The sequence below is a fragment of the Arvicola amphibius genome, chromosome 11 (genome assembly GCF_903992535.2).
Source record: "Arvicola amphibius chromosome 11, mArvAmp1.2, whole genome shotgun sequence".
Lineage (NCBI taxonomy): Eukaryota > Metazoa > Chordata > Mammalia > Rodentia > Cricetidae > Arvicola > Arvicola amphibius.
This window is the reverse complement of record NC_052057.2, coordinates 116217903-116245205: the sequence shown is the minus strand read 5'-3', so window position 1 is coordinate 116245205 and position 27303 is coordinate 116217903. Positions and strand designations below refer to the sequence as shown.

Here is a 27303-nt window from a genome sequence, read left to right as displayed (position 1 = left end):
CTAATTTTTCAACAAGTCCAATTCTTCAGTAAGACCACAGAATTATCAACCACTGCTATGAAATAACAAAAGTGCATATTTATACAGGCGTGCCTCCTTGTTCCCAATTAATTCATACTCTGAAGAAGCAAGGCAAATAGGGGCCTCACTTTCTGCTTTGCAGGGAAAGAGGAACCTCTTCAATGGCCAAGTATGCAAATTCCTAGTAGCCAACTCACAGGTCTACTAGCGTATGAACCGCTCATTCTGCTGCCTCCCTGTGAGCACACAGCAGCCAGACTCTTTCTGGTTAAGGCCATTCCTCGTTTCGGGTCTCCATCCCTTCCTGGGCTCTGACACCATCCCTTATTTGCTTTCCTTTCTACTCTGGACTTCACGGCCTACCTTTCAAAGGCACCCTTCCCACCTGCTCCTGCACACTCAGGGCCCCGCCATTTGTTTGTTTTGTTGTTAGGAGACAAATCTCTCCTAGCTTAGAGAGAGAGAGAGAAAGCAATCCAGCGAGTCTGCATCTGGGCGGCTGGCCTACAGCCACTACAGTTCAGGGCATAATCAGATAGCCCTGCCAATGCATAAGGACTAGAATAAAATGGGTGTCAAAATCCAGCCAATACTACTCCACATGAGGTAGGCCGTGTACCTGGACAGAGTCTTCTTGCTAATTCTCAGAGATGCCACAGTGCTGGGGTAGCCCCAGCACTAAAGAACAGCTGGGACTACAGAGACGGGCCAGAGGTTAAAGTGCACTGCTCTTCCAGTGGACCTGAGTTCAAGTCCGGTGCTCACAACCGTCTATAACTCCAGCTCTAGGGGGATCCATGGCCCTCTGCAGACCTCCACGGCTTACATACACACAACATGCATACATGCACACATGTGTGCTCACACACAAAACACATATGCATACTCACATCTTTAGATGTGTAACAACACATCTTTAGAAAACAATCGCTAGGCTCTGGTTTTACTATTTCGCCTAGAAGTCTTGAGCCCTTGGTACTGTCTTGTTCACCTGTGTACCCCCGACACCCAGCATTCAGAATGGTGCCAAGCCCTGGGACTTTCCTAAGCAGTCTCTGGAACAGCTACCTCCGCGACCTCTGGGAGACGGTGGAGAAAAAAACGTAGGTGATGAAGCGGAGCAGAGCTGAGCAAAGTGTTGAGGGAGACTTTTCTACAAATGCGTTTAAGTGGGGGAAAATCTGCCGCAGAAAGGAAACTGGCAACAGGAGCCGAAGAAAACTCCTAGAACACAAGCCCAGCTACAGCGTGCGTGAGCTGGTGTGCTGGAGCTGGCCGCGCTGAAGCAGAGGGACAGAGGGGAGAGAGCTGCGAGCAGACAGCAGAGGGCTGGGGGTCGGGAGTCACTGCCCAGACAAGAAGAGTAGCCCAGGCTTGACAGTCCAGGAGGACAGAGAAGGAAAGGCATCAAGGTGGGGGAGGATCCGAGGCAGCTGCTCCAGACAGTGAGTGGCCTGGAGGACAGCCTGTTGGTAGGACAGTCCTTCCGGGAGCCTGACGCAATCCTGCCCCAGTTACTCTCTCAGGCAGGGGTCTAAAGGCAATGAGTGGCTCTCGCTACTGGAATACTGTGACTGTTCATTCACCTCAGAGGGGAGTAGATTGTAGATAATTGTACATTGACCGAATTGTGGTCACATGGCTTCAAGAATGTACACTAAAAGGATTTCCAAAATTAAAACTCATAATAAGACCAAAGAAAGCCCCATAGCGACCTTTCCGTATTTTTTTTCTTTCATTTCCTGCTCGTCACCCTACCTTAACCAGTGAGAAGTTAATAAGCAAATTCTCACACGTTCTCCCCTGGGCCACTCATGTCAATGCTATGACCCAGCACTGGCCAAAGGCATTTTACGTGTGGGCAAGAGGAAGTAGGGCATTATTGTGCAACGCATGTCAGTTTTACAAGGCCAAAAAAAAAATGGAAATGCGTGGTGATGACAGAGAAGCATTAGTCCACAGTCAAAGAGTCAAAAGCAGTTGAGACGCTAGATTGTGTGTTTTCCCACCATAAAAAAAACAGGCGTGAGGGAAAGGGACATGCGCTGTGAAAGGTGGTGCCATGATACGTCTAGCACATCCATAGCCTCCCAGGATCATCCTTTCCTCCTCTCCTCCCATGCCACTTGTCCATGGGACCTGTTCTAACCCAAGACAGAAGGAAGCACCAGACTGCCCTCCCACCTGGCACCAAGGAAGTCAACCTGGATTAGTCTACTGGAACAGAAGACATACAGCCCCCACTACACAGTCAAGTCACACACGCACGCGCGTACACACACACACACACGTACACACACATGCACACACACTCGTACACACACACACACATACGTACACACATGCACACACGCACCCAGCTAACAGCCAACTGAGTGAAGCTATCTACTGCCAGCTGACCACAGACATGGGTGGAATCCAGCTGAGTTCAGCACCAACCGACAACTCACAAACTGCAAGCTAACTCGGTGGCCGCTGTTCAAAGGGCTGAGCTTAAGGACCGTTAGGAGCACAGAGCCACAAGTAACTGAGGTCCCTACACTAGAAGCCAGTCCTCTGTCACTCCTGTGCCCCACTCACCAGCAACTGAAAAGCTTTGGGACGAAAGAGGACCGGACTAAAACTGTGGGTTTTATCGGCCTCAACCTTCTCAGAACCCAAGCTAGAGGGGTCTCGGCATAAGAAGCTCAAAGGGATTGATGGAGTCCAGTTCTTCTAAGAAGCTGAAATGAACAAGGAGCACAGGCAACCTGAATTCAGGAGCTGTGCCCACTGAGTAAGAAAGAAAGGATGCTTAAGCTCAGCAGAAAAGTAAAACATGGTATTTTCAAAGCCGGGCGGTGGTGGCGCACGCCTTTAATCCCAGCACTCGGGAGGCAGAGGCAGGGGGATCTCTGTGGGTTCGAGACCAGCCTGGTCTACAGAGCAAGTTCCAGGACAGGCTCCAAAGCTACAGAGAAACCCTGTCTCAAGAAGACAAAAGAAAACAAAGTGAAGCATGATACTTTTTAAACATCTGTATTTTCCCACTCTTGAGCCCGATACTTTTTAAACATCTGTATTTTCCCACTCTTGAGCCCATAATATGTATGAAAGGAAAGCTGGCACTAAAGAAAAAGAAAAAGGTTGAAACTGTTTCCCAAGTCCACAGAATCCAGCTATACAGAGAAGCTACAATCTAGAAAATCCCATCCCTTCCCAACTAAGGATGCAGGGAAAGCCACAGAGAAAAAACGACCCGCTTAACGGTAGCACTTACTTTGGGAAATAAAACGAAAAGAAACAGGGTTATGGGGCTTTTGTACAGATGCAGAAAAATCACCACTGCAAAAGAAGGGCACTCACAGCCAGAATCTATTCCACCATGGTCCCCACTTCCGCAGTCTCTGACAAACGGGTCCATGGCCATTGATACACTCGCTCACAGCTAGTGACCGGTACAGTGCCGCAACCCTCTCATTCATTCACATATTCACATTCATTCATTCTCATTCCCCTCCCCCCGGCCTAATTTTACCTGCAGCCTGCTGATTTATTTGAATTATTGTTAGCTACTTTAGATGACATTCTGAATTATCCCAATTTCACATTGCGAAATAATACACTGTGTTCCCCTTCCATTAGATTATTTTTAGCCTAAACATATTATACACAAAACTTCCTGTCATCAAGCACTAAGTTGGAATTCAGACAGACTGCTGGACATCTGTGAAGCCAGCCACCGTTTCTGGAAAGTCTGGTGCTCTAAGGCAATGTCAAGCGGCCCGAGCTGCACCACTGCGGGCCTGGCTGGCCTCTCGGCACTCCTCCAGAAACCGTGTATGGGCACCAGTGCCCTCTTCGGGATGAAGCAGCTTCACACAGGAAGTGAGAACCAGGTTCTAACATGGAGTCCACAACCTCAGAGAGCATCCGCCACTGAGCTCCAAGGACTGCAGGGTAATGCCTGTCCACCAGCTCCACCATAACTATGGCGCAGTAAGATGGCCAATGCAGAGAGCCCAGCAGACCTCAACACCAACTGAGCCCTGGGCAAGCCACTGTCGAAGTGCTAGCGCAGTATTTCATCCCTATTCATCTTTTGAGATATAAAATATTTCCACAGAAACAATGAAAAGCTATCCAACAAGAGCAATCAAAGAAAAGAGCCCACTTCACTAGCCCATTCTGCACTAAGAAAGTACATCAAGAGGGCTGAGTCCTCAACTAGGGAGCTTAGGGACAGGAGGCAAGGACAGGTCCTTGAGGGTATTGACTTGTTTCTTACTCTAATTTCCTGTGTCCTCTCCTGGGCCACCCAACAGCACAGCGAGGTTCCAGGAGGGAAGCGAGAACGTACAGATCCCACAGGAAGAGTACAGAGCTGGTCACAGATGAGGTCAATCCCAGGCAAAAAGAGTGATCGTTGTTGGGCAGTGGTGGCTCACGCTTTTAATCTCAGCACTCAGGAGGCAGAGGCAGGCAGATCTCTTAGTTCAAGGCCAGCCTGGTCTACAAAGCGAGTTCTAGGATAGCCAGGGCTACACAGAGAAACCCAGTCTCAAAAAAGAAAGAAGAAAGAAAGAAAGGAAGGAAGGAAGGGAGGGAGGGAGGGAGGGAGGGAGGGAGGGAGGGAGGGAGGGAGGGAGGGAGGGAGGGAGGGAGGAAGGAAGGAACTAAAAACAAAAAGAGAGTCATAGAAAGGGCCTCACTCTAGGTAACCAGAAACAATAGTTAAGATATCAAGGTGTAAGGCCAGATGTGTTCATACATGCCTTTAATCCAAGCACTCAGGGGGCAGAGACAGGTGGATCTCTGACTTCAAGGTCAGCCTGATTCACAGAGTGAGTTCCAGGTCAGCCAAGGCAACATAATGAGATCCTGTCTCCCTAACCCCAACAAAAGGTATCAGTGTGTACAATTTTGAAATTACTTCAAAATTCTGAGTTCATCTGAGTGGTCACATACTTTTGAGTGGCATTAAATATTTGGTTCTTCTAATATATAAACCTGAGATGGAGGAAGGCCTCTTACATTTTACACAGCTCTTCTGCTTAGGGCTGAGGGCATTCGGTATTTCACCAGACAAAGGGGAAATGAGAAGGGGTGACCAAGAACTCAGCAGGAAGGTATCCAATGGGTGGTCAGCACACGCTTATCCTCATGTGTCTCTACCAGAACACTGGTGCTCAGCTGCTCTCACTGTACACTGCTCACTTCAATGCCTCAAAGGCAGAACCTGACAGCTTTCCCAAGGACACTGAGGCTCGGCAGTCCTCCACCTCCACCGACGACCAAGGCAGCTGTCAGAGCGCTGGTCCCCAGCACAGGTTTAGCATAGATACACTCTTAGTATATGCCAGGCTAATGGTAAAGGCGCTACTCACCACTCTGGTCATAGCAAGCAAGCTGCAGCATCAAAAGTCGCTGGCCCAGTTCCCCAAACAGAAGGAATCCAACCATGCCCTGAGCCCAGGCAGCCTTCAGCTCCAGCCCCGCCATGCTTCCTCTGACAGCTAACTAGACACTTCAAACTTTTTGAAATGACTATCCTTTTACATGAACTCATCCTCTATGGCTGCTGGCGGGGGACCATCTAACATAACTACAGTAGGTCTACACATTGGAGTCTGTAGGAAATGATCTGCCCTATACCATTTGTCTTGTTGGGGAGGGACATGTTATAAGGGGGTTCGTTCATGTCGGTATGCAGATACATGTGTGCACACATACAGAAGCTGTGAGACAGTATCTTGCTCTGTTACCCTCTCCATTCTTGCCTTTTCACAGGGCCTCTCTCTAACCACAAGTTAGCTAGGCTGCTTAGCCACTGGGTTCTTGGAACTGGGCTTCCCTTGTAATGCTAGGGTACGCGCATGAACAGCCAAACCTGGCTTTTCACATGGGCACCGAGGATTAAAAGCACGTCATCCTGCTGCCATCACTTGACCCTATACTCTTAACACATTCCTGATGCACAGTCCTCTCAGATTACCCAAGGTACAGAAAGCTAAGGGGTCCCTTCATGCTTTGTATTCCTGAGCAGTCGATTTTAAACTTACGGACAGGAACTGTTTTCCTACGTTAGGTACGATGTAGGTGCTGCCCTGTGCTAGAGCCCACACTCACTCAGATACCCCATGAACGACGGTATAGGTTTTGCTTTACTGTTAGTTTTAATAGAGTTTGGCATCACTCTTGCAAACCATCTTGAGATGCTGTTTTATGGCACTCAATGTATTGACAACATCTGGCAGAGGGACACTGTGAAGAGCTGCTCACTATGGGCCATGGTTAGGCCTAGTAGCCAAACAGAATCATACGGAAGTAGGTTCATCTATGCTGTACTGCGTTGTGTGCCATGTACTGTGTTCTGTGTACCGTGTGCTGTGAACCATGTGTTGTGTGCCATGTACCATGAATCATGTACTGTGTACCATGTGTTGTGTACCACATACTGTGTACTATGTGCTGTGTACCATGTACCGTGTGTGCCATGCACCATGTGTGCGTGTACCGTGTGTGCTGTGCACCGCGTACCATGTGCTGTGTACCATGTGACATGTCTGACGGGGGCTATAGGGTAAGAAGTCTTACTGGGCATAATTAAAGTGACAGACCTTTGGGCTTACGTTTCAATTTTAGATATATTCAAATAAGTTTTCTTTTACTCCATGAGCAAAAATGCAAAATAGAGTGCAAACTAAGATTTCATTACTTTAAAAAGTGGTTTTGTTTGTTTATAAGCATAGCGGCAAGGACACATCTTGCGGTTGACACCTTCTTAAACTTATTGAAATATGGGAATGAAACAGAGCTGCTATATTCAGATTCTGTGGCCCGGTTACTGCCGATTGTCTTGGGGCCACAGCACCTTGTCACTGCTTTCCCTGTCCTCGGTCACGTTTGCCTCGGAAGAGGGAACGAAAGGTAGCGTTCTCACGGCAACAAGATCCCTGAAATCGGGAGAGATGTGTGTGTGTGTCTGTGTGTCTGTGTGTGTATCTGTGTGTATGCATGTCTATGTGTGTGTTGCCCTCAAAGCTTCCCCAGACTGTGTGACCAAATTTGCTTCTCCAGTAAAGAAGACTCAATTCCAAGATGAAAGAGTTCCAGGTTCCAGAAGCTTCCCCTCGCAGCCTACACAGTCTCCTGCCGGGACACAGTAAACCCTTTAACCCCAAGGTACTGCCGTCTCCCGGAGCTGCCCCATCTCCCAAGCTGGGCAGACATAGAGAAGCTAGTACTAAATGGGCCTGAATGCCAAACGCAGAGTTAGTAACACAAATGCAGAGCTCACCCATATAAACCTAAAAAGACAAAATGCTTGGTTTTGCTTTTGTTTTTATTTTTCGTTGTCAGAAAAATACAGCTGCCAACAGAAGGAAATTTCTTTCGGTAAGAGAAATGTTTCAAATCCTGCCAACTAATCTATGGGGGAAAGAAGAACCGTAAGGCGAAGTTGGGCCTTTTTCAGGACTTTAGTTAAATTTATTTTTAAAACAAAAACGATTTCCTGTTCATTCCACAAAAGGGATGAAAAACTACAAATCTTCCCTTGTGTCACGGGTTTCTCTGATTTTACAATCCCAGCAGCATAGCATCTCATAAATATGAAGGGCGAGAAAATAAATAGTACAGTAACAACTGCCCGCAGCTCAGTTGGTTTATTAAGTGCTAACGGTACAAGAAGCAGTGTAGGGTATTTAGATGAACTACTGTATTAATCCCCATCCGCACATGTGAAGAAACTGAGTCCTGAGTAATGTAACTTGTCCCTGCTCAGTGGAACTAGTCATCTGTCCAAAGCCACAGCTTGTAGACAGCTCGGTAGGGGTTCAAACCAGAGCTGGTCAACGTCAGAATCACAGCTTTTAACTAAGTGAAACCAGGGATCCTTAAAACTATCCATTTTTCAACCTGATGTGCTTCCCTCCGGCGTTTCCTACGATTATGATTTAACCACAGTTAACATAGCATTTTGTGCTCTACTCTTTGAAGCCTTCCATTTCCCCAGAGCACGATCTGCAATGTCTACCTGATATTCTAATATAATGCAGCATAAATTTAACCACCCCAACTTCTCAGTGTGGCTGCTCTCTTTTCAGAGCTGACAGGCCTCCGGACAGCTGCTTGGGACAGGTGATTGACACACTGCTGCGCCCATGTATAAACATCTTCATACACCCATGGCCTTTCCAAAGGTTTGTAGTTTTTAAACTTCTGGCAGTAATAAGGTAACAGATCTCATCACACTTCGGGGAGAAATACTTTAAATGTTCACAGCTTGATAAGGAGGGTTATTTTCATTAATAATTTGGGATTTTTCATTTTGAGAATGCATGGGTCTTGCAATGTAGCCCAAGCTAGGCTCAAATGTAACAGTGACTCCTGCCTGGCCTCCAAGCACTATAGTTACAGAAACGTACCACTGAGTCTAGCATAATTACTCCTATAACTTACAAGTCTTTGTGTTTAGTGATGGACTAAGTTCTCGCCATCTACACCACTGACTATGCCCTTCCCGTTTTCCTACGAGGCTGAACTCAGAGTGCACTCAGGTACCATCCCACTCTAAGCCAGGTCCCTAGGAGCAACAGGTTACCCTCCCACACCCGTCACCGCACATCATCTTCCCCTACAGTTCCCTGCCCTCCCCAAAGCTTCACTGCCTCCTGGCTGGGCTATTTCAACAGCCTCTGACTTTTTGCCTCTAGTCTCTCTTCAAGTGCAATCCATCACACATTGCCAGACTAACCTTTCGTCTCCATTTCCATCATGGAACCTCGGTGAGGACCTCACCCAAGCTGAACTTCCAACTGCACCACAGGGCAAGCCTCTCCTTGCTCTCCAACCTGCTCCCCTTCTCCTGGCCAGCACTCCTGTCTCCCAGAGAGGCTCCTGGGACTGAAACCTGGGAGGAGGAAGTGTGGGCAGCAGCGTGGGATTGTGCTCTGTTCCTCACCAAAGGGCCACAGCTCCAGGCAAGCCACACTCATGAGAGGGCACCGGGTCACAAAGCCCTACCCTGGCCGCTGTGGGCTGTTCTGGATGGGCTATCTGGTTCCTTTGGCTGATGTCCTGACCCCTGCAGGCTGCTCTGGATGGGCTAGCTGGCTCCTTCAGGGCTTTGGCTGATGGCCAAAGTTCACACTACTACGACCTCTCTATCAGGAGAGATCCAGACACCCTCCTGACTCAGTCTTCACTGCTAGCACACTGAGCACACCTCATTAAACTCTCCTAGCACTTCTTCAGACACGCTGCCCTCGTCACCCATGCGGTCACATGGTAACCTGCACTTCCAAGCAAGGGGAAACATTTCCAGTATCTCCAGAGATTAGCACAGCCATAACTTGACACCAGCGGGCCTTCAACAACTGTAAAGTCAGACCAAAAGGTCAGCAAAACCAACCTACAACTCCGCACATAACTCCGGAAGCTCATAAAATCAGCTTCCACCAGGCAAACCCATGCTTCCAAGTGCCAAAGAGATCACGCTGGAAGTCCACGCTGAAGCTGCTGCCTGCTCTGCAGAGACATAAATCTGAACACACGGAAATTCCCCCTGCTCTTCATGGCCATGTCTCTGGATTCATTCACCCCCTTAGAACTGACAGGGCCATGGACCCCTGTGCAGAGATTCACATCTGTGCAAACTGGAGAAGCCTGTCTTTCTGAAGCTCATTCCTGAAATCCTGTTGGCAAGGCAAGTTCCCTATCTCACTGTGGGCCTTAGCCAAGGGGACCATAGCCCTAACATGTCTCTATACAGTCCCGTTCCTAGAGCCAATTCACGTCAGCACTTGGCTCCTCCCCAGGTCTTCCATGGATGGTTTCGGGTTTCCTGTCCATACCATGTTATAGCATGGCAGTGCGGTGACGATCCACGGGTCACCAGATTGACCCACAGCATCCTGTGAGAACCAAGTCTTAGCAATGTTCTAATCAGATGCCAGGAATGTGGTAATGGGGCCATGAAAACTTACCTCCTCTTCCCTACCCACATTCTGAACCAGCAGGGAGGGCCTCACAGGGGCCACCTCCCAATGCTACAATAAGGAACCTCCACATGAACTATCTGATCCAATTGCACTTGAAGTCTTTTCCACAGAAGATGCCCAATAAGGCTTTCCTGGAGGAGCAGAGCTGAAGTCAGCCCTCTCTCTGTGGTTACAGGAGCACACAGGGCCCTTCTTCTCCAGAACTGCACAGCCAAGACAGCAGGTCTGGAGGACACAGGTGTGAGTGAGGGAGATGCCCTCCACAGGAGCAAGCAAGGAGCAAGGGAGGTTCCCCCAAATAGGTCACCTCCCTGGGCAAAGAATGGTGATGATAACATCTAAGCAGTCTGTAACTCTGCTCAAAGGCCACGGTGCTGGGACACACACACACACTCACACACACACACACACACTTACACAGGCATGGGCACAGACATGGACCCAGCACATAGAACACAGAGTGCTGCAGGTGTGGCATGTCCCAGCTACGCAGTTGCCTGTGCCCCGCAGCCAGGGCAGGTGTAAGAAAGATGCAGAGCAAGAGCCAAGACTGAACTTCTGTTAGAGTTCTACAAGAAGGAAGAGGGGCCGTGCCCCGATTATACACAGACTGGAAGGCTAAAATTGAAGCCTTTGGGGTGGTACTGAAAACAACAGTTTTGGGGTCACATGTGAAAACCAAAGCTGAAGCTCTGATCCTGAAGCAGACCTACAAAAGACCCAGTACAGGAAGAAAAGAAATGCCAACGGAGGCTGCAGGAGGGAAGGCTCAGGTCCTCAATGGCCTGCTCATCGAAGTTCAGAACAAGAGTCAAGAGATGGGTGGGGTCAGGAAACCTAAGCTGGAAAGGAAGCTGCTTCTCTCTGAATACAAACAGCTTGCCCTGGAAGCACCATGCTACCAAGCCCTGTACTTCTCACCCCCTAGACTACCTCAAAGCAGCTCTTCTTTAAATACATAGAAACCATGAGCTAGGCGGTAGTGGTGCACGCCTTTAACCCAGCACTCTGGAGGCAAAGGTAGGCAGATCTCTGTGAGTTCGAGGACAGCCTGATCTACGAAGCTAGTTCCAGGGCAGCTAAGGCTGTTACACAGAGAAACCCTGTCTCAAAAAGCAAAAAAAAAAAAAAAAAAAAAAAAAAAAAAAAAAAAAAAAAAGAAAGAAAGAAAGAAAGAGAAAAAAAAAGAAATAAAAAGAAAAAGGAAAAAGAAAGAAATTCTGGATTACAATGAATAAACTGTTAACAACAGATGCTGTCGCTTGTCAATTTCTCTTGGCATACACCTACCACGCATCAGAATTACTCCTGAAACAAGTTCCTAATCAGGCCATGGCAGAAAAGAGAGTAAAATGTATCAATAAATACAAAGTTACTTATCCTGGAGGGCCATTGTTTTAATAGCACTTTCTCCAGCTACTCACTTTCCCTTCTATCCTAACTAGCTTGCCAAAGAATGGCTACAAGTTATCCACATTGATGTAAGAAAGTAACATACCTCCTAACAGCCCAAATACATTGTAACAATCTATATACTCCATTTTCTGAACCCTTTCCGTTTCCAAAGTCTACACACTGAAAAAAAAAAAAAAACAGTCTTCTAGTCTTGCTTTGGGGGTTACAAATGGCAACAAGAGCTGACACTATGAACCTGAACGAGACCAAATAAAGGTAGACAAGAAAAAGGCTACCACCAAACTAGAGGAAAGAGTAGAGAAGAAAGACCTGTGGACAGAAGCAGCATGGGAGAAGACTCAAGGCCCCAAGGGACTCCTCACCATGGCCCTGGGTAGCAGCAGTCAAGAAGATGGGTACCACAGGACCATGTCAGAAACAGTCCAGTAGTCAGGTGGGCTCTAAGAAACATGGAGATTTTAATTCAACAAAGCTGACTTGCTGAAAGGGAGTCTACACTTTTTTTGTGAGAAATAACACCAGCAACTTTTACAAGATTTGAACTCCTGCTTTCAATGCTTGAAGCAGCATCTTCTCAGGACTTTCTCCCTTCCTGACTAGGAAGTGAAACAAATCCACGACCAGATACAACAGTGGGCTGGAGTGGACAGTACTCTCCTGATCTACCTGATACAGGTCGGACTGGTTTAAGTATGGTGCTGTGATCCATTAACAGGAGCCCAATGACAGGAGCTCATCGCTGAGTTCTAAACTACTGAGAATTGCAAAAAGACAATCGTCTGCCATTCTCCAACGTATAAACAAGCCTGAATTTCTGTGACTCCTCCACAAAGTGAGCATCCCTCCTTTGCCATCAAAGACATGGTCATGCGGGGGCTGGAGAGATGGCTCAGTGGTTAAGAGCATTGCCTGCTCTTCCAAAGGTCCTGAGTTCAATTCCCAGCAACCACATGGTGGCTCACAACCATCTGTAATGAGGTTTGGTGCCCTCTTCTGGACTGCAGACATACATGCAGACAGACTATTGTATACATAATAAATAAATATTTAAAAAAAAAAAAAAAGACATGGTCATGCAAAAGCTAGGGCAAAGACTTTCCAGCTGAACGGAGCAGCAGAGCCTGCCACTAAGACTCCAAACACAGCTGAGCTCAAGAAAGTTCATAAACTACCTGTTGCGTTCAGCTTTGCCCTTACGAATGCACTGACAATACAAAGTTTTCCTTTTCTGCTGGGCACCCACAACTAAACGGAATGACTCGCAGCATCCCAGTCGATCTCAGTGCTGTGTGTGCTTCATGCAGAAGCTTGTTTTTATTTTTCTACACATTTGCTTTTAATTTCTGCACATGCATGCTTCCCCTACATGTGTATAAACCACCTCCATGCTTGGTACCCACAAAGTCAGAAGAGGAAACTGGGTCCCCTAGAACTGGAGTTAAGGACAATTGACAGCTGCCATTTGGGTGCTGTGAACTCAATCATGGTCCTCTGCAAGAGCAGCCAGTGTTCTTAACTGCTGAGCCATCTCTCCCCAGCCCCTACTTAAGCCTGCTTGGGTTTTTTTGTTTTGTGGTTTTGTCTTGGTTTTTGCTTTTTACTTTTTGTTTGTTTGGTTGGTTGGTTGGTTGGTTTTTCAAGACAGGGTTTCTCTGTGTAACAGCCTTAACTATCCTGGAACTCGCATAGACCAGGCTGGCCTCGAACTCACAGAGATCCACCTGCCTCTGCCTCCTGAGTGCTGGAACTAAAGGCGTGCAGTACCACACCCAGCTCCTGTTTATTTTTTTTTTAAATAAGTGGAAAACTGGTAAGGATAAATAGTAATTCAGAAAAATGGAACTCTGAAGATCAACACTCCTGAAACAAAGATTAAAATTTTAAGGGTACCAAAAGTATATTATGTTTTAACTAGAAACCCAATGTATTCAAGCTTATAACAGTGTATTGGATCCTCAAGGACAGTACTATAAATGTACAAAAGCCAGAAATATGTGTGTGTGTGTGTGTGTGTGTGTGTGTGTGTGTGTGTGTGTACACCATGGCACTCATGTGGGGATCACAGGGCAACTTGCAGAAGCCCCGTTGTTTGTTTGTTTGTTTGTTTTTTACACCATGTGGTTCACAGGAACTGAACTCGGGTCGTCAGGTTGGGCAGTGAGTGGCTTTACACTCTGAGCCATCCCACCAGCCCTGGAATACAGCATTTCTATCTGGAAAAGTAGTACCACCACTCTAGAGTTATCACTCCTTTTAAAAGTCTATGGGCAAGGAACACACCCAATGACATGCAGGTCTAGATGACACGTGACAAATTTATATACACCTATGCACTAAAGGACAGGGATAAATTCTGAGAGCTGCTTCCTTCTATGAAGGTATGCTGTGAGCAGCCTAGGGTCTACTTACACAAAGATGCTAGGATATCCACTGGGTAATGTGATGCACTATGCATGCAATCCTTCAAAGACCAAGTGTCTTTATGTGGCAGGTTTTGACTCTGTGTACGGTTGTGGAGATGGTCTGTTGTCTTGTATGTTAGCAGAAGCAGTCTACAAGTATTTCAGATGCTCCACACTCACAAGACACTGTTCATACCAAGGACCAGAATGATAGAGTATCACAACAGCAAGCCTTGTAGCATCCTGGGCAACTCAGCCATGGGCAGTGAGAAAAAGATGCCCAGCGAACGGTACCCTGGATAAACACTGGGGAGAAATTTCAAGAAAACCAGTTCTGCATTGAGATAAATAATTCAATGCTGGCTGTGCTGTGAACTAAACAGTGAGGGAAGGACTAGCACAAAGTCCACTTGGTGATGAGCCTGTGTCTTTCAGGTTGAAGAGAGGGGGCCTCACAGACTAAAATCCATTAATAGGCAACCTGCAGCCCCTCAGTTTCTCTCCAGGAAACGATTCTAAAAAGCTCAGATGTACAAGATCTCAGTCTGTTCTTCATATCCTCTTAAGGTTTGGGCTGTTCTAGTAGGAACACCCAAAGCTCTTTCTACAGAGGCACTAATATGCCACAGGCTGGCAAGTGTACTTCACAAGTGGCTTCAGTCAGCTATACCCACTAAATACTGCAAACTTGGAAAATTATATTTAAAAATCTCTAAAACTACATTCTATCCCCCCTATAAAATGACAATTACTATTCCCACCTCAGCGTTCTCCCTAATCGTACCTCAGGATCCAGTGAGAACTGTTTGTGTAGACAGCTGGGTAAAATACTAACACACCAAGTCCGTGTTCTGTGAATGCCAGCTATTTGGATCAGTCCCTCGGACCATGAGTCTTCTTTTGAGAACTTTCATCTTTCTGTCCCAGACTAGGAAGCAGGATAATTCTCCGGGAGCTTCACTTACCCAACAATCACAAGTCTGGAAACGAGAAGTCATTTTTTCTGAGTCCAGGGAACCTGGAGCTCCCAGAGACTTGGGTCTGACAGAATCAGACATTTATACTTCAAAACTCACTGAACCTGCCCAGGCCACTGGCCAGAAAAGATACTGTGACCCACTATTTGAAGAACAGCAGTTCTAGGATAAAGGAGAAATGGTTATTTTCTAGAAAGACGTCCATAACCCAATGCAGAGAGCATTGTGAAGCTGGGGAGACCGACTACTCTCTCGACACTGACACTTTCAGGACCAAAGACTTGGCCGCCCCTCTGTGTAACCAACAGCATCACCGGGGTAACTGCCATGTGCTCACCCTGCTGGATGGAGGTGCATGCAAGTGTGAACCTTTAAATGAGCAGTCTGGCGAAAGCGAAAACTGTGTGGCCCTTCATCACTGCGGGCCACTAGCTCTTGTCTACTCATCAGTTAAGACTGTAGTCTGAGGAACTTTTTTAATTAAAACAAAATCAAGGACTGGAAAGACTGCTTGGAAAGTACAGGCATTAGCTGCCGGATCTGATGCCCTGTCTGGATCCCAGAGCTCACATGGTGGAAAGAGAGAACCAACCTTCACAAGTTGTTCTCAGACCTCCATAAGCACACTGTGGTATGGGCACACACACACTTGTGCACGTGCATGCACACACACACACTAATTAAATAAATATAACATTTTGTTTAACTTGATGGTTCAGCGACTAAAGGTCGGCTGATGAAAACAGCAACTGCTCACCCACTAGGCCATTTGCTTTACCCTGCGCTTCTGGCACAGTGTGTGCCCACTTGGCCTCACCATATCCTTGGGTGGGTGGGTGGATCAGAATACCCATTTGTAGGATTCCTATCTGGCCTTTCTGCCGTAGGAGTTCAAGTTTCCAGCCAGCAGAGAGTATGAATGTACAGTCTCCACAAATGTTTTCATCTCCGCAGAAGAGGAAGTGTCTTGAAGGTCAAAGGGGCACTCTGAACATTGTGTGCCAAAGCATCACAAAATGCCACAGACACAGCAAGCGCAAATAGGCGGTGTAGACAGCCACAGCGCAGACTGGCAAGGCTCCGCCAAAGGATATGCTATGTGGTTTCAGGGTATCATTCGTACTTTTAAAGCTCCTCTTCTTATCTCAAGCAAGTGAAGGTGGTCTGGGTGCAATGGGAGCCCAGATGCTATGCAAGCAGATGCTAGAACCGAGCCGATCAGAACTCACGCTCCTCCACCAGACTGCAGTGGGAAAGCCTCAGTCTCCTCAGCTGAAAAACGCAGATCATTCCACCTAATACCTGGAGTTGCTCTTGATGAGTAAATTAAGAGACCCATGAAAACACTCAGCACAAGCTATACGGTGTAACTCAGTGGCACAGCCTGTGTTTACTATGTAAAGTCCTGGACTAAACGCCTGACTCCCACAGTTGTTCTCTGATCTCCACACGCATGCTTGCTGGCACAGTAACATGTGTGCACAACATACAGGCTCACACGCACATGTGCGCACACTCACATACACACACAATTATGATTATTGTTAGTTATCTTTTAAGATATCTTGTTCTTGGCTTTTCTTCAATGACCAACAACAATTTAATCAAGACTTTGAAACTTTCAGGTGGACATTTTTCTGACATGATCAACATATCTAAAAATGATTAAAGCAAAAAATCCAAACACAAACAAGGTCAAGTACATAAGAATATATAAGCTACCAAAATGGAGGCTTTTAAGTTTCCTCTAAAGATTAATGGTTAACAGTTCATGGGCCCCACCCATACATAAAGTAATTGCCAGGCCCACACACTATAAAATACACTTGATATTAAGGCATTTCTTGTTGTAGAGTTATGCTGAAACTGACTATTACTCACCTAGAACACTAGCAGGCACTGCCTTGGAAGCTAAATGTATGATTATTATTCTTGAAGGGATATCTCATTGTTTACCTGCTTGTGTTAAACATACTTAATGGTTTAAATATGTGCACCTGTAACTGTTTCAAATATCAACAAAACAGATTTCTACGATGTCCAGTCTCTCAGAAAATTAAACAGGAGACATTAGTGTACTCCTTCGAAGGTTAAGTAGTCCCCCAATCTGCTACAGAACTAAGAAGAAAAAACAACAATTAGCAAGGTATCTAGAGCCTTCATCAGACACACTGCCAACCTAAGCAACCGTTTTAAGATGATGTTCTCAAGAAGAAACTACACACCAATGCTAGCACTCATCTGATTCTTGGCTGTTGTCCACACAAAGGCTGGGGTAGACGTGCATGTCACCTGTGGTCTCTCTCAGTAACAGTGACTCTATGCCTGAGCCTGTGTTGATAAAAGAAATACATGGTGTAAAACTCAAACCCACGACATGACCGCTGCTGCCTCCCAAGCCGCTGCTGAAGCCGAGAGAAGAGACAGCCCCAGCTCTCACTCAGCTCATCAGCCCCCTGAAGCCCACACTGCAGAGGCAGCCGGCACCTTCCCATTCCCTTACAGCTCAGAGAGAAATGACCTCGAAAACACATGCTGGCTAAACCAAACAAAAGAAGGCATCTTAAAGGACCTTTCAAAACCTGAAACTAGGAAGCTGAAGAAGTAGTACCAGAAAAACACTGCCACCAAAGACCTTGCATGGGGCCTCTGAAATGGCAACTGGAGCACCCAGGTTTTATACTAAGAGACCCTAAAACAAAGATACTAAGTTCCAGGGAAGACATCTCCATTTGCAAACAAAAAATAAGTAAAATAATATCTAGAACCAAACAAAAACAATTAGCAACAGAATGTTTGTTTCAATGTTAATATTCAGGATTTTCATAACTCGTTAGCTCATATATTACTCAAATCCGCCATTCAGAAGCTTTTCTGCATTTGTCAATCCACATCTCTCCTCTGTCACTAGCAACCATGTTGTATATAATCCACTTTCTACAACTGAACTGCCTTTGAACATAATTTACATATTAAACTGGTTTATACATACTCCACTAAACACCAGGTAAGTATTCAGGCCAAGGCTATTATTTTTCCCCGATTATTTAAATAATGTATTCATTTCTACAACACCCACGTAGGACCGCAACTGCCTCGATATGATTAACTCCCTCCAAGTGAGAAGCACAGGCCTGGAAGCACATGGCACCCACAAGCTATCTTCTGGAGGCCCAGGGACCTTGCCTGAATACCTAACAAGCAACTGAAAGGAGGTCCCAGAAGAGAAGACACAGAAGGGCGAACGTGGCCAAGTCTGGTTACCACAGGATTCGTGCTCAGCCTCTGATGACCCAACTCCTATGGAGTGTCCACGTTAGGCTGGTAAAAGAGAAAGGCCACAATCAGGCCGGCTTCAATGCTTACCAGCTTCTTCCTGTTACCCTGAGCCTTTCCCCAGTGGGCTTACCACACACAAACAGGTAGTAGATTCTGCCTGAAAAGTCTGGAATACCACTAACAATGAAAAGACGGTTACAACAGTTACCCAATCCACAGTCAGGATCAGTAATCTCGGTCACATGCTCAAAGAACTCATGGACTTCTTCCTCACACGCCACCCTCGTCAGGTGCCTGCTGCCTCCACGAACAGCACCACCAGTCAGCCAAGAGGGCGATGTGCTAGAAACTGACATCCCCAGAGACCTCTCTCCCAGGACATGTCCATCTATCTTCGAGTCGAATTCACTGAAATGCCTACAAATTTCTCACATCATGACCACTGCTCTCCCTCCCCAAGGACGCCAGTGTAGGCCACACTGGCATCAATCCCGACAAAAGCAGACCGAACGCTGCCTACGTTCTTCCACCTTCCTTCCACCACTCATCCTCACTTCACCCGTCCCAAAGACAATCCTGCCCGTGTCGATCAGCTTGAACCTCAGTACTACTTCTGTATTCCAAAACCCCAAATTCCACAACGTGTCAATGCTGCCTAAGCTGGATGCCACCTGCCTTGAGGGTCTCATCTCAAAACTCCATGATGGCTTAAAGCTGCCACCTCCCAGGTCAGAGGGCACTGCTGCCTGTTACGTTCTCAAGCGTTCCTTGGAAACAAAATACAAACAACAACGCTAAAGCCATTTCTCAGTGGGTGAGTCCACACAGTGGAGGAACTCCCAGTGTCTGCAGCACCTGGCCTCACAGCAGCTTGGCTCTCTGAAGCTCTACCAAGTGTCTCGTGTCACCACTGTGTTCCCAGACTGCACTACTATACCTTTCAGGTGGTAGGTACCCAAAAAAAAAAAAAAAAAAAAAAAAAAAAAAAAAAAAAAAAAAAAAAAAAAAAAAAAAAAACAGCTGAATCGAAAACAGAACAGAAAAAAACCTATCGCCTACACGAACAGCATGAGGCTCAAATGACCACTGAGAAAGTATCCACCTGATTCAGCAGCAACAGCCACTAACACACCAGAGAGCCAGTCAACCTTTAGCCACCAGACCATGTTTCTCCATTTCAAAGCAAAAACAAAACAGACACTTCCACCTAAAAGAAAAAAAAAAAAAAAACTTCTCATGTTTGCAAGGCCTGACAAGTAAAATGTAGAGCATCTACTCAGGATGATGAACCCATGATCCTACACTGAAAACAGTGATCAAATGTTGGAATAATCATCTCTGCTTTTTTCAGAATAGATAATCACGGGGGTGGGGGGATTTTAACACAGTGGAGGAAACAGTGGTCGTTTAGGAGCCTGGCTCTCATGAGCTTCAGAACTCTGAAGACAGAAGACACTCCCAAGTCACTCCATGAAGAACCCAACCCTCCTAGAGCTATCTCGGTTGTCCAGGAGACGAGCCCACGCCTCTCCCGCACAGTGCACTGAGGGAGCACTAACTGACCAGTAACTCAGTGGTCAGCTAGTGGCAGCTCATTTAATTAATCTCTTGGCTCTACTTTTTTATTCTATGAAGTCAAAAAGTTCAGCAGGCTCTCTAAGGTCCTCACATTCTAAATATCTGAAGGCACAAGTGACTATAAAATTTAACTCCATATGACAGAATCTTTATGATCGGTGCTTTCTATTATAACACAGCTGGTTTCACATAAAATGTTAATATATTGATAAAAGACACAGACAATCAGTGTTTTAATTACCATTCCTGCTCTTGACGCCCACCATTCTACTCTGACCTTCATCCATACCTGCAACATGAATGATACCCAAGTTGAAGTAAGCCATTACACCTTTGCGTTTTATAGAAAAATATGTTTACTCCCATTTTTTGAATTTTAAACACCAGTCGTCTTCAATTGCCAAAGATTTTTAGAAGACTAAATAAACAGCTTTCTTAAGAGGACTGGGGCTGGAGAGATGGCTCAGCAGTTAAGAGCACTGGCTGTTCTTCCAGAGGACCTGGGTTCAATTCCCAGCACCCATATGACAGCTCACAACTGTCTGTAACTCCAGTTCCAGGGCATCCAACACCTTCATACAGACACACAAGCAAGCGAAACACCTAAATAAGTAAATAAATGTTTTACGAAAGGACTATTTTATTTTACAAACTAACGGCTAGAGTGAAGAAACAAGAATGCTAAGTTCTAATTTTTAAATGGCATGAAGGAAGAACTCTTCTGAATGACACACAAATGTGTCTGCGTACGAATTCAGAGCCAGAGGACCAATGTGTTCCTTCAGCCAAGCACGACCTCTCAAAGGTCCTAGTTGTGCCTGTGGGAATGCATGTCTTCTGTGTAGAAATCGCCCCGATTTAGGGAGTCATCCCTTTCTTCAGAACAACTTTCAAGAGCCCTGCTTTCTAGGTGCACACGCTGCTTAGTCCTGAGCATGCTCACTGTTGTGATGCCTGACTTACAGGTGTTGTTTATTAGATGACCACAGCGCCTGCCACGAAACCAAAGGCCCTATCTGGATAAAGAAGAAAGAGAACTACCACCGCCACGGTTCACCCTGGAGTGAAGACAGGCAAAAAGAAGCATCTCTGCTACTAGAGAACAAACTCCCAGAGAGAAAGTCCTGCCTCTTACACAGAGTTCCACGGTGGAAGGCTTGCGCAGCCAGGATGAAAATGAACTTAAACGGGAGGTAACTAAATGGCAAGCAAACTTGATCATGCACGGCAGCATATAAAATACAATTCCAGGTTTGAAAGAACTGTCCCAAACCTGGCTCCCACGTTGCACTATGGGGCATCCAGCAAATGCACAGGCCGGTGTAGCCCGGTTCGCTGCTGAGAGGCCTGACTTTGCATCAGCGTGCAGAAGAGGTTGTAATGTGTCCTTGATGTTTAAAATCATACAGGAACCTAAGGTGCCCAACTCTCAGTAAAAACAAGGCTAACAGAGAACACTCCCGTCAGAGGAAGTATTGGAAATATTCCGTAAGTCAAACTAATAAAAAAACTAGACCAAGCCTAGGTGAATCCACCCATGCCCTATTTTAACACCGAGTCTCTGACTGCATTAATACTGGTATTTGTATTTCCAACCTGCAGTGCTAGGTTACTAGTTTATTTTTTTTTGCTTGAAAGAGAAAAATAAAAGTATCATCTACATATGATGTCTCTATTCTGTCCTCTGTGTCAAAGACATGGGAAAGGGAATCAATTTTAAAACTGATGTCAAAATAATTCCACTGATTAAGGCAGTTTAACCAGAGCTTAGAATTTAACATAAGTTTTTAAATAACTTATTTTTTATCTAGAAAGTCTTTGAATTTTGAAAGCATAAACATGGGATAAAAATTTATAAACTTCAAATTTACTAATCTGTCCAGTTTTCTTTGGGAGGGAAACAGTATGCCAAAAGAATATAAATAATCCAAATACACACTCCCAGGAAAGAATCTCAAATCATGAGTGTCACACTGAGGAAATTCACCTGTTACAAGCCTGTCAAAAATTCATAATGTCCCTTAATCAGCAGATTACCAGAAAGAGGGAAGGGGAATGTCATATTCACCCAGTGGACAAAACAGAAAAAAAAAAAAAAAAAACAATTTTAAATAGCTCCTAAAAATCGTTGATCAAGTCCTTTTCCATTTCCAATATTTCCTTTTACTGTTGCTTTTTTTTCTTGCAGTTTTTCAGGGAAAATAAAACTTTTCATAAGCAAACTGGAAGACTTAAAATGTCTCCTACTTATCACCTCGAAAGGCAATCCTTGGAGTCCGCTGTGCCCCAAGCCTCTAGCTTTCCGCCTCTTTATTATCGTTGTCAATGAATGGGCCCCAGTCAAATGAAAGCTGCCATTTTAGGGGGAAGACTGGAGGGCTTTCTGTTGTGCAACAGCGAGACAAAAACACTGCGCGACAGATGTACTCTGGGGGCTGGGGAGGATGCAACTTCATAAAACCGCTGCTCAAGTTATTTCTCGGACATTACTGTAATGGAAACGTAATTATAAGCGGAATAAATCAGGTACCAAGCTGCTGGGTCATTGCCACTAAAATTTTTTGTCATCGTTAGAACAGATCTGTGAGGAAATAAAGAGATGTATTTTTCTCCCGTTGATTATCACACACATGAAGAGTATTCTCCCTCTTACTGAAAGAGAATTGGGGGAAAGTAACAGTGGACCCCTTAGGAAGGTGTCACCCACTGCAAAGACGGCTTCTTTTAAAATTAAAAAATAAAAATAAAAACCAGGCTCTCATAAAATTATTTTAAAATAATTATTTAATATATTCCAGAGATCCAGTTCAGAGGATAGACACAGTTTAAGTAAGTTATTTAAATCGATTGCTAGATAATATACAACGGGAAACTAAAAAGTATACTTAGCAAGTGGAGAGCTGGATAGTGTATCTAATTCTAGCAATTCAAAGGAAACTCTCCATGTGGGTTGCTACTTTTCTTTTGTCCATTGTCTGTTCAGAAGAGGGAAGGAAAAAAAAAAAAAAACTAGTTTAAAACCGAGGCGTGAACAGTCTCTAAAAGTGACCTCCTGGGAGAACCGTACTGCCCAGCCGCAGCACTCCCCGCGCCGCCCGCTCCACCGGGGCGCTCACAAAGCGGGCTGCCGGGCCGGAGTTTGGGGTGCGCTCCCACGGCGCGGGGCTCCTCGAGGCAGAGCCATCCGGAGAAAGGCGGCTCGGGAATGATGGCTGCTCGGGGCCGGCGGCTCCTTTCCCGGAGCCTCCTGACCAGTCCCCTGCCCCCGCCAGCCGGTCGCCCCCTCCCCGTGCCGCTCGCCCCGCGCCGCCTCGCCCACCCCGCACCGCGCCCCGTCGCGCCCCGCCCGCGCCCCGCGCCCCCACCGGGCCCCGTCCCCGGTGCGAAGCAAACAAACAACGCGTCCCCCGCCGCCCTCCTTCCTCTCCCGCTGACCGCTCGGCCTCCAGCCACCTCGGTCACTCGCGCTCCGAGCCGGCTCTCCGCGGGGGCACCGCGCAACCCCGCCGCTCCGGAGCCACCTGGCGACCCCCGCCCCCGCCCGGACCCCGACAGGCTGGGGGGGGGGGAGGGGAGCGGGGACGCGAGTTGGGATCGCGGATTAAAGTCGCTATTATGCCGCCGCCTGCGGCCGGGCCAGCTCGGCAAGGTGGGGTCCCCCGGTCGCCCGCCCGCGCTCGCCCCAGCCCGGCTCCCTTTCTTCTCGTCCTCCCGCACTTGGGAGCCACCGGGGTGCCCTGGGAGCCCCTGGCTGCGGGCTCGGAACTCCGCGGCCACCGCGCCGCCGCCGACTGGGCTTGGGACGCCCCCCGCGCCGCGTGTTCGCGCCGCCCCCGCCCCCGCCCCACGCGGCGCCCCGCGCACTTTCCCTGCCGCCGACCCACCTCGCCCGTGGCTGTCCCCTCGCGGGCTGGCGCCGCCGCGCCCGCAGGGACGCACTTTGTTCGCGCCGGTGCGGCCGCCGCTCCCGGCGAGCGCGGCGTGGTCGGGCCGGAGCGGGGGGCGGGGGCGAGGCGGGGGGCGCAGCCGTCCCCGAGCCCCGCGCTCAGCGCCCCGCGCCCGCGCGCCCGCCGCCGCTCGCGCCGGAGTTGGAGCCCAACTTTTTCCTCCTTCCCTTTTCTCTCGAACGCAGCCGGCAACTCGTGCTCGGTGCCGGCGGGAGGAAACGCGCTCGCGCTCCCCAGCGCGCAGACACGCTCCCTCCTGTCCCCGTCCCCCCCGACGCCGGCAGCACAACAAAAAGCCATTTACATGCGAGGAAGTGACCCTCGGCCGCCCCGCGCGCCCCCGCCGCCGCCGGCCCCGCGGACGCAGGCAAAAGTTGGGGCACCGGGCGGCGCTCCGGCCGCGGGTTCGGGCCCCGCAGATGACCGGGCGGGTGGCGCTGCGCTCCTGCCGACCGCGGCCCCCGCGCCCCGCACACGCCCAACTCCCCGCTCGCAACTCCGCGCGGCCCCGGCCCGGCGCGGTTTCCTGCCGCCGCCCCTCCCGGGGGCGCCGGGGAAGTCAGCGCTCACCGGTTCGCTCGTTCGCTCGGGCTGCTCCGCCGCCGCGCGCCGTGGGGAACAAAACGCAGAGCGACTCCGGAGTTGGCTCGGCGGCCGCGGCCGGGGGCTGATCCACGGGCGCGGAGTTGGCCGCGCGCGGACGGGGCTCTGGCGAGTTGCGGGGTCTCCGGGTCCCCGGGCCGCCTCTTCCGCGGCGCTCCTTTGTGTAATTCCACTCGATTCAAGTTTAATCCGATAGTTCCCGAGCACGAGCGCGTCCGCACTACCACGGCTCAACCCCCGCGCCGCCGCCGCCACCGCTGCCGCCGCCGCCGCCGCCGCCGCCGCCGCCGCGGCCCCAGCACGCCAGCGCCTGCGCGCGCCCTGCACGCCGCGCGCACGAGCCTCCGGGACCGCGCGCGCCCGCGGCCGGCTCCCTCCGCGCCGCGCCCGCGCCCGCGCGCCGCCACCTGACGTCAGGCGCGCCTGGCATAATTTATGCAAGAATTCGGCCGGGGTGGCGGAGGCCGCGGAGAGGCCGAGAGAAGGGGGCGGCGCAGCGCGGGCGGCCGCCCCTTCCCGTCCTGCCGGGCGCCGGCGCATCGGGCGGGTGGCGGTCCCGGTGCGCGGCTGCCACAGCCTTTCGGGCCGTGCCGCAAGCGCCTGGGCGCGGGTGCAGACGGTGCCACGTTTCTGCGCAGCACCTTTCCGGAGCCGCGGTGCGCCACCCTGGGGCAGGAAGCCGTGGCGGGGAGCCCGTAGTGACCCCCAGCCACCGCGAGGGGTGTCCAGCGTCGCGCGGACGGCGGAGGCTGGAGGTGTTTGGGTGCCTCTTCTGTAATTATCCTTCAACTTGAAATGATTTTCCCACACGAAATACCTAGGATGGACTCCTTGCTTTTCAAATAGATCCATTTTTGCTTCGCCACTTTGCTTTTGCCGACGTCCTCGGTGATGGGACAGCCGGCTCCGCCACTAAATCAAAAAGTTGAACTAGATGGCATTGATTTGGGCTGAATTTGTTAGCATGCCAAAAAAAGAAAGAAGGGATAGCGCAGTGGTTATGAAACAAAGAAATAGAATGTGTGCCCATTTTTAAACGTGTCAGAACTGGAGTGCTTTCATCATGCCTTGGCCAATGTGGCACTAAATATGATCTTCTGGCTTTAACTACCCGGCCTTCTTGCCCATTTATCTTACCGGTACAAGATGAATATTAACCTTGAAAAAACTTTTCCTCTTGCTGATTTTCCTGATTTTCCTCTTGCGTATTAAATATTTAAACATTTACTAAGCACCTTTTGATTGCAAAACACTGAGCAAGTATCATTTATAAATGGTCAACGATTGTAAAACAACGATTGTTTTATTAGGTTAAGGATTGAGCTTACTTTTAAATAAGGAAGGAGGTTCCACAGCCAGCTGTGACAGATGAGCTAGTGATTTGAACCCAGAATCGTAGAGAGAAAATGCCAAGCATGCTATTCTCACCCACTGCTGCTGAGTCTGGCGTATCATTTGGACAAATGATTTGCCCAAGCTATTTCCTTTATACTGCAACTTAATCGGCTAAACATTTATTTTCTAATAGTAATAAATTTATAAATATTTTATTCTTTTTTAATATTTTACAATCTGTTGCTTATTTAAGTACATTGCTTCTGGCTTTCTTTCACCATAAATTGAATTTTAAAAGGAACGTGTTCATCAAATAGCTTGCAGGTAATCAGTAGAAAATATATTAATACCTCAGAAAAAAATCTGACATTGAAAACTGGAAATTATAAAAATCTGTTTTATAACGCCAGTATCATAAACTAAAAATTACAATTCTGACGTTAACTTTCCGTCTGTATATCTCTTAAAGTAAGACTGTAATAGACAGTTTAGTCAAATATGCATATACTTCAAGGCAATTTACACGCTAAAAAAATATGACCTCTACATTTAATTAAAGTGTAATGCTTTAGCTGTGTGATCAACAAATAGCTCCAAGTGAGGAGGTCCCCTTTGGTGTCCTTGTATATTTCACTAGAAAGTTGGGACACTTCCTTTTGTAATATGCCAAAGATAAACATTGCCAGTGTGGAACAAAACATCAGCCACATATCCCCTCTCTGACTTAATCTCCTTCTTATCCCATCCCAAGAACCGGGGGAGAAGTCCAGGCTTTCAGGAGTTCTGGTGCAGAACTGGAGGGCCTTAAAAAACCAAAAACCCTCAGGCACAGACGTAGGCGACTTTGTCTTTCCTAAGCCATAGCTCCCACCCCCCCACCCCCCCACCCCCACTACACTAAGCCTGGAACCGTCCTCTCTCGGTTTGCTCTACTCTTGAAGTTTTCCCAAAGAGAATCATTTGAATTCACAAGCTTTAGCTTTAAGTATGCAAATACCTTAGGGCCAGATAAGGGTCATTCACAGACAAACGTAAACTCCTACAGTGGGTTGCTTTCCCCCCCCCCCCCCACCCCACCCCAAAGCCCAGCAGAAACTAACCCATTAGGATATTTTTATATTCTTTTTATATTGAGTGCATAATCGGTTCCAGGCTTGGTTCTAGGTGCTGGGAGAAACCCTAACAAGCCCTCCCTTTCTTGAAGTCTTCTGCCCTGTGGATTGGTAGTTGAGATTCAGTGAACAGAAAGAACAATGCGGGAGGCTGCATCCTTGAGGAATTAGGGCTAGCTAGCCCATCCTGAGGGCAGTGTGAAGGCGCTAGAGACCTGAGAGGTGAGGCTCTAACAGATGGAGTGGGAACCTGTAGATAGCACTTAGGAAAATGTAAACACAAACTTGTGGCAAAGGAGTTGCTGGGCTTTGTGAAAGAAGCAGGGAACCTACTTCCAAAAACTCAGAGGAATGGAACTCACTCATAGTGAGGCTGAACTACTTACTGCTTAGACAGAAGTTTGTCTGTACTGGGGGAAAGTAACCCATACTGGGCCAAACTACAATGCTTGGGAGCAAAGGGTCATTCGCAGAAATGACTGAAAAGCACCCAAACTTCGAGAACGTCTACTGAAACTTTAACCCTATCAGTCAGTCTCTCAATATTTTATAAAGCACATTAATTCCAGTATAGATGAAATGCTCTATGAATTTTTGAAGCTTTCATCAGAATCAATTTGCAAGCCCTAGGAAGAAGAAAATATTATTCT

At 47.8% G+C, this 27303-nt stretch overlaps 1 protein-coding gene across 3 annotated transcripts in view; it reads right to left on the bottom strand.

Annotated features, from left to right (window-relative positions):
- Nucleotides 1-24447, bottom strand: part of Chd7 (chromodomain helicase DNA binding protein 7) — a 179199-nt gene extending 154752 nt beyond the window's left edge. Inside the window, exon 1 of one of the 3 annotated variants that reach the window (XM_038347339.2) lies at nucleotides 24174-24447. The gene's annotated coding sequence lies outside the window, so the exon portion shown is untranslated. Of the gene's footprint in view, nucleotides 1-23540; nucleotides 23570-24173 lie in introns of those variants that run through there. The other 2 variants (XM_038347342.2, XM_038347340.2) reach the window with 2 other exon arrangements.
- Nucleotides 24448-27303: the final 2856 nt, after the last annotated feature.